This window comes from Triticum aestivum, chromosome 5A, assembly GCF_018294505.1.
Source record: "Triticum aestivum cultivar Chinese Spring chromosome 5A, IWGSC CS RefSeq v2.1, whole genome shotgun sequence".
In the NCBI taxonomy this organism is placed as follows: Eukaryota; Viridiplantae; Streptophyta; class Magnoliopsida; order Poales; family Poaceae; genus Triticum; species Triticum aestivum.
In genome coordinates this window covers 701,831,414-701,838,675 of record NC_057806.1, presented here as the reverse complement: position 1 = coordinate 701,838,675, position 7,262 = coordinate 701,831,414, and positions in this window count along the sequence as shown.

Below are 7,262 nucleotides of genomic sequence, written 5' to 3'. Positions count from 1 at the left end.
CAAAGTGAACATGGCAATATGGGAATAAAGTGAGAAGTGGTAAATAACCCATAACCATGTGAGGGCCATGTAGAAGAGATGCGTGAAGTCGTTGCGCGAGGTGAACGGTGGTAAGGACAATCCATGGAATCCCAAGTCATCATTGCTCTCTAGAGCTCGTTTCGTCAACTCATGGGATTGTGAGGTTGACGAGTGTTCATGGGTACCTACACAAAAGAGACAAAAATGAAAGAATGTGTGTGCATGGTAAATGTACACATCATCCATCATGATGTGTATGTGCATGTGTGAGTTAGAACAAGATAAGCATCGCTTAAAGAAATTTGATGCATGGTATAAGAACATGTGTCCATCGTGAAAGAATAGTTGTTATGTATGACATGAAGAGGACGCAAATCAAGTATGCAATTATATGGCAGATCATTCATGGAAAGCATATTGTGCACACAAGTATTGGGATCATGCAATGAATGGGATGAATCAAAATCTCCTAAAATGTATGAGGAAACTATGGGGGTCTCCTCATGAGCAATATTGGAAACATCTTATGGAGAAAATGGACGACATCCAAAACAATGCATATCCGAAGCTAGGTGGCTATGGCATGGCATATGAGATAAATGATGCAAAGGAAGCATGTCAATATCATCACATGAGAAACAAATGCCAATAACCATAGGCTTGTCATCTATGCCATATGTGCAAATTGGGTTTATTTTAATGGCATATGCATAGTCACTACGATGAGATTGCAAATAAGACATGTGATGGATCTCATGCATAGCATATGACAAGTCAAGCGGATCGGCAAACATGATGTGACCAAGAGAATTATCACAAGTGATCCTATGCAACATGGCATCACAACTAATAGACTCCACATGGCAATCATCAAACTCATCATAAATGGGTAAATCATCGCATGGGGAAATCATACTAGCATGAATCATGGCAATAGGGGTATCAACATCATGCAAGCAATCAATGTCAAGAACGTCCACTAGTGGGACAAGAGCATCACCTTCACCTATACGTTACCTTTCTCATTCCACTCATGTGATATACGTGAGGTGGGAAAGATCAAATGGTGGTCATCATCTTCATCTTGATGGAACCATGTGGGGTTGCATCATAGTCCACCATGGCCATCGTCATGTCCAAAGGAAGGACAGAGTCATCGAGGATCGGCGCGTCATCATATATGGGACCTAGCACCAAATAAGAAGACACAATAGAGGGAGACGTTAAGTTGTTAGAAAGCAAAATGGCCTCATATGCCTCATCAACTACCTCACTCTCTCTATGTGGTGGTTCACTCACTCCCTCAAGGTAGGTGCACTCAATGTCACATATGGTGGAGTCACTCATCTCACTCAAGTGGTGGGGGTGGTGGCTCTCCTCACATGGGAATTGGGGCAACTCATCATATATGGGGCTAGTGGTGAAGTCACGCTCTCTCTCAATATGGTGGCAAAAGTCACTCAAGTCATCATACGTCACCGTGGTCGAAGGGAAAATCCCATGCTCAACCGTCTCGTAGTCATCGCCGTGGTTGAAGGCCGAAGATGGCACATCACCACTCTCATCGTGGATGAAGGCCGAAGATGGCACATCATCGCTCTCGTCATGGATGAAGGCCGAAGATGGCACATCATCACTCTCGCTGTCATGTAGCATGGTCATTGCGAAGTGAGCTCGGGGTCGAGTAGACTTTAGCTTCATGAGTTCTTGCTCCGCCTTGAGAGCACCAATGTAGTTGTCGTCGAGGGACTTGTAGTTCTCGAGGAAGATAGTCTTGGAGATGGCGTTGTTCAATCCCATCATGAAGTAGAACTTCATCCAAATGGGGTCGTCCATGCCGGCACGTCGCAAGGCTTCCTTCGTGTTCTTGAAGTACTCGTCAAGGGACTTGGATCCTTGTATGATGTTCTCCAATTGGCGTTGAAGATGTTCCGTGTAGGTGGAAGGCACAAATTCTTGTCGCGTCGTTTTCTTCATCGTGGGCCACGTCATGGTGAAGCTTGTTGAAGGTCTATGAAGCCACCATGTCAATGCATAGTCGTGGAAGGTACTTGTGGCGCACATCACTTGATCGTCGAAGGGTACTTGATGTAGCTTGAGGTAGTCGTCCATCTTGCACTCCCACTTGAGGTATTCATCGAGGTCAATAGTCCCAAAGAATGGAATCTCCTCGATGATGTCGATGTCGTAGTAGAAAGAGGGAGTAGTGGACTTGAGCTCGTGGAGTAGGCGAAGATGCCGTATGTCCGAAGGCGAAGATGCCTTGAAGTTACTTGGCGAAGATGCCAAAGGTGTTGAAGAAGCCGCAGCCTTGTAGTTGATGTCGCGTCTCTGAATAGCCCGTGCGCACGGGGTTGTCGGAGGTCATGTGCACGGGGTCCCGTTTGCACGGGGGTCGAAGGCCCGTGTGCACGGGGTTGGCAGAGCAGCCAACGTGTGTCCTGAAGCTCGCTCATCATGGTCATGTCGATGCCGATGCTTCTGTGTACTTGCTGAAGATGGTAGCTCGGGAGTCTTTGCACTTGAGCGTCTTATTGAAGATGAGGAAGATCGCTTGCGGTTCATGATGAGGGCCTTGAGCTCCTCCATTTGTTTGTCCATCTTGGCGTCGATGAAGTTCTTCATAGCATCAAACTCGTCGTCGTGGTTGTAGACCGGAGATGATGTGCTTTGCCTATCCATCACAAGACTCGAGCAAAGGTGAGTAGGAAATGAGATAAACAATACCAAGCTACCTTTTCCCAACGTTGAGGATGTATCTCGTATCACTCAATGTGAGATGAAAGAATAGTGGAATTGGTACGGACATGTTCAATACCGCAATGCACTACACACCGGGCATGTGTTCAAATCCTCGTACTTATCGCAATAGAGGATGCAGGCATTAGGGCATGCATGTATCTTCAGCACCTCCAATCCTAGAGGGCATACAACCTTCTTTGTTGAGTACGTACTGTCGGGCAATTTGTTATCCTTTGGAAGCTTCTTCTTCAATATTTCCAGTAGCTTCTCAAATCCTTTGTCAGGCACAGCATTTTCTGCCTTTCACTGCAGCAATTCCAGTACGATACCGAGCTTTGTGTTGCCATCTTCGCAATCGGGGTACAACCCTTTTTTTTATCCTCTAACATGTGATCGAACTTCAGCTTCTCCTTTTGACTTTCGCACTGTTTCCTTGCATCAACAATGACACGGCGGAGATCATCATCGGGCACATCGTCTGGTTCCTCTTGATCTTCAGCAGTTTCCCCCGTTGCAGCATCACCGTATTCAGGGGCACATAGTTGTCATCGTCCTCTTCTTCTTTGCTGTCTTTCATCATAACCCCTATTTTTCCATGCTTGGTCCAAACATTATAGTGTGACATGAAACCCTTATAAAGCAGGTGGCTGTGAAGGATTTTCGGTCAGAGTAAGACTTTGTATTCCCACATATAGGGCATGGACAACACATAAAACCATTGTGCTTGTTCGCATCAGCCACTTCGATAAAATTATGCACGCCCTTAATGTACTCAGAGGTGTGTCAGTCACCGTACATCCATTGCCGATTCATCTACATGCATTATATATAATTAAGTGTGTCAAAAACCATTACAGAACATCATGGATAGATAAGTGACCAAATTAATAGAAGTTCATCATCACATTAAAACCAAAGTACATACATAGTTCTCATTGAACAACGTATAGCTCTCCAGAGCATCTAATTAAACCATACGTTGAAACTATATAAAACATTTCAATGCAACAACAAATGTGATCATAATCGCAACCAATATAACAATTGATCCAACAGCATAATGATACCAAGCCTCGGTATGAATGGCATATTTTCTAATCTTTCTAATCTCCAACCGCATTGCATCCATCTTGATCTTATGATCATCGATGACATCCGCAACATGCAACTCCAATATCATCTTCTCCTCCTCAATTTTCTTATTTTTTGCTTCAAGTAATTGTTTTCTTCTTCAATTAAATTTAACCTCTCGACAATAGGGTCAGTTCGAATTTCCGGTTCACATACCTCCTAGTTAAATAAAATCTATGTCACGGTGGTCGGCATAATTGTCATAAACAATAAATGAACCAAATAGTTATAAAAGATAATATATATCACATTCGAATCATAGCCAGGACAAGGGCTGACGGGGGCGGATACCAAAACCATCGCACTATATAATAACAAGCAATAATAAAAGTAAGAAAATTAGACAAGTATCTATCTAATCATACAAGTAAGAATTTTTTTTCTTTCATAAAGAAGATAAGAACAAGAGGCTCATCATGGTGGTGCCGGCGACGAGATCGGCGCGGGCGATCGACGATGGTGAATACGGGGACGGGACTTGACGGACCGCTAAACCTAGACAAATCTCGAGGAAAATGGAGCTTGGAGGTCGAGTTTGGAGGTCGAGCTTCGAGAGGAGAAGCTTAACTAGCGTGGCTCAGGCATTTCATCGAACACCTCATGTGGATAGGAGGTGAGCTAGAGCACCACAAAGCTCTTCCCTCGCCGGCCAGAAAAAACAGAGCAGTATGGAGTGCTCTGCTCGCCGGCGATGGGGTATATATAGCCACCTCATTGGTCCTGGTTCGTGGCAGGAACCAGGACTAAAGGCCCCCCCTTCTGTCCCGGTTCCAGCCACGAACCGAGACCAATGATGTGGGCCAGGAGCGAGGACCATTGGTCCCCGTTCATGCCTGGAACCAGAACAAATGGGTCCAGACAAACCAGGACCACACAAGGCCCGGCCGGCCCCCTGGCTCATTAACCGGGACGTATGCCTTCGTTGGTCCCGGTTCGTGGTTGAACCGGGACTAATGGGCTAGCCAGGCCTCAACCAAAGCCCTATTTTCTACTTGTGACGGGTCGCGGCACGCCGGCCGCCTCAGGAAAGTGGCCCACCTCCACCAGCGTAGGATAGCAGCGGCGCTGCTGTCATCGTCTACGGTAGCCCACATAAATGGGGGAGTTGAGGTGAGAGGAAGGACACCCCAACGCTGCCTATCACCGACCGGGGCTTTGCCAGTGCAGTGCCGACCGATGGCGGTGAGGGGAGGATGAGAGAATGGGGGCATACGGCCGGCGGTGGAGATCGCCATCGTGTCGTCCAGGAAGACGACGGCCTAGTTTTGTTTCCTGGAGGCTTTTTATTCATTTGATGGAAACATCCTGTATCAAAACAACCAACACACACTTTCAAGATATTAATCAGTTTATGAGTGGCCACCCGGCCTAGTCATTGGATGCATTGTTTATACTCTAACAAATCACGCAAGTTGAGTTGTGTTGTGAGACTAGTCAAGAAAAGCCAACTAGATTGTCAGATTTATGCACTGAATTGGTCATGATCAAACTCTTAGCGAGAGGATGTTAACTACGCTTAATAAGATCACAATGAATTGTTTCTGCTCTCCATCGTCGTTGTTTACGCGTACGTAGACTAATGTACTTAACCACTTTGAGTGAAATTTGACCAAGTAAATATCTGATTAATGTGATGATGACAAGGACAGATACATATATAGTATAATAGCTGTGCTAGCTAGGTGCATCCATGATGGAATGACGCACCTCGATTTCTTCCTTATTGACTCAATCCGTTAACTACTTCGGCATCTTATATTGTTAGACTCTACGTCTCTAAGCAGTCTAATATTTTTATTGATATCACCGGATGACTCATATTCCAAAGTTTTGTCCTTGATTTTGGAGGATGGTATGATATTCCCATCTTTGACCATGATTTTTTTAATCGTATGTATGTTAAATTGTTAGCACACATCGTTATGCAGAAGGAACTTTCCGGTTTAGAAGCCATAGACCCAGGAAGCCCACGTAGATCAAGCTAAGCAGGTGACTTTGTCTAGGTGTTTTGCCTCGAGGACGAAAATGATTGATTTGTATCACTTGGCTTTTCCAACTGCTCTTTGGCTATGTCCTCGTGCGCACCAGTTTTCACCAAGACCAAGTATATGAGACGTACTAGAAACCAAAGTGAGTTAGACATCTTTCCTTAATAATAAAGCAGCTATTGCTTCTGGCGGTACGTCACGAAAATTACCCTTAAAGTTGTCAGAAATTACCCACAATGCCATCAATAAGTGAAGAAAACGATTCAAAAAAAATTCCGAAGTTGTTGTCGTCAGGTTTGCTCTTATACAGTGATACCTTTACATATGTTAGAGGCACAGGGGAAATATGTGGTGCGCCGGAGCCTGTGGTGCTACCGGTGCATCAAACTCATATCACGCTTTTAAATTGTTCAAAAAATTATGAAAAAAAGTTTAGCATATTCACACAACATCAATGTAGGTTGTGTCAAAAATTCAAGTCAAAATTTGAAACATAACTCGAAAAACAAAAATGACAAATTCTACACTGGATAGTATGTAACATAACTTGCGCTTTAGATTTGGCCCATTATCACACTGTTGTCAAATTTGTCATTTTTGTATCTTAAAAAGTGTTTCCAATTTTGATACGAAATTTTCGGACAGCATACATTGATGCTGTGTTAATGTGTTAGACTTTTTTTAGATTTTTTTATAATATTCTATGGCATCGGGTGCACCGGTACCACCATAAGTGTGGGTGCACATGATACATTCCCTAGAGGCACACGCATAGCGCAATGGCTATAGTTGTTGTCTTTCACGTTCGATCCCAGTACTCCCCTTTTCTCCCCCTACTTTTTCTCTAGTGTTTTTTCTTTTCTTATTTCTGTTTCTGTTTTTCCTTCTTCAAATTAATTCGGGAGTTCAAAAGTTGTGAGTTTTGAATTTTATTTGAAAAATCATAAAATGTTCATGAATTCAAAAATGTTTAGAAAATCATAAAATGTCCCATATTTAAAAAAAACTGTATGCATTGCTTTTGAGAAATCATAAAATTTTCATGAATTCAAAAATGTTTGAAAATCATAAGTGTCCAGTATTTTAGAAATGTTTGCATATTATAAAAAATCATGATTTCGAAAAAATGTTCACAAAAAAATACTCATGATTTTAGGAAAATGATCATGTACACAAAACATATTCAGGAATTTGAAAATGTAAATTTTAGAAAATGTTCACAAAAATTCAAACAGATGTGTAAATAACTAACGGAACTGACATGCTTACATAGAGGGCTTTTGGGATATGTAGAGGTTGTTTTATGATTTTATCTAGTACATGTGAGTCGCCTAAAAAATTGGTTTCCATGTTCTATACAGTGTTGAGACCAAAAAAAAA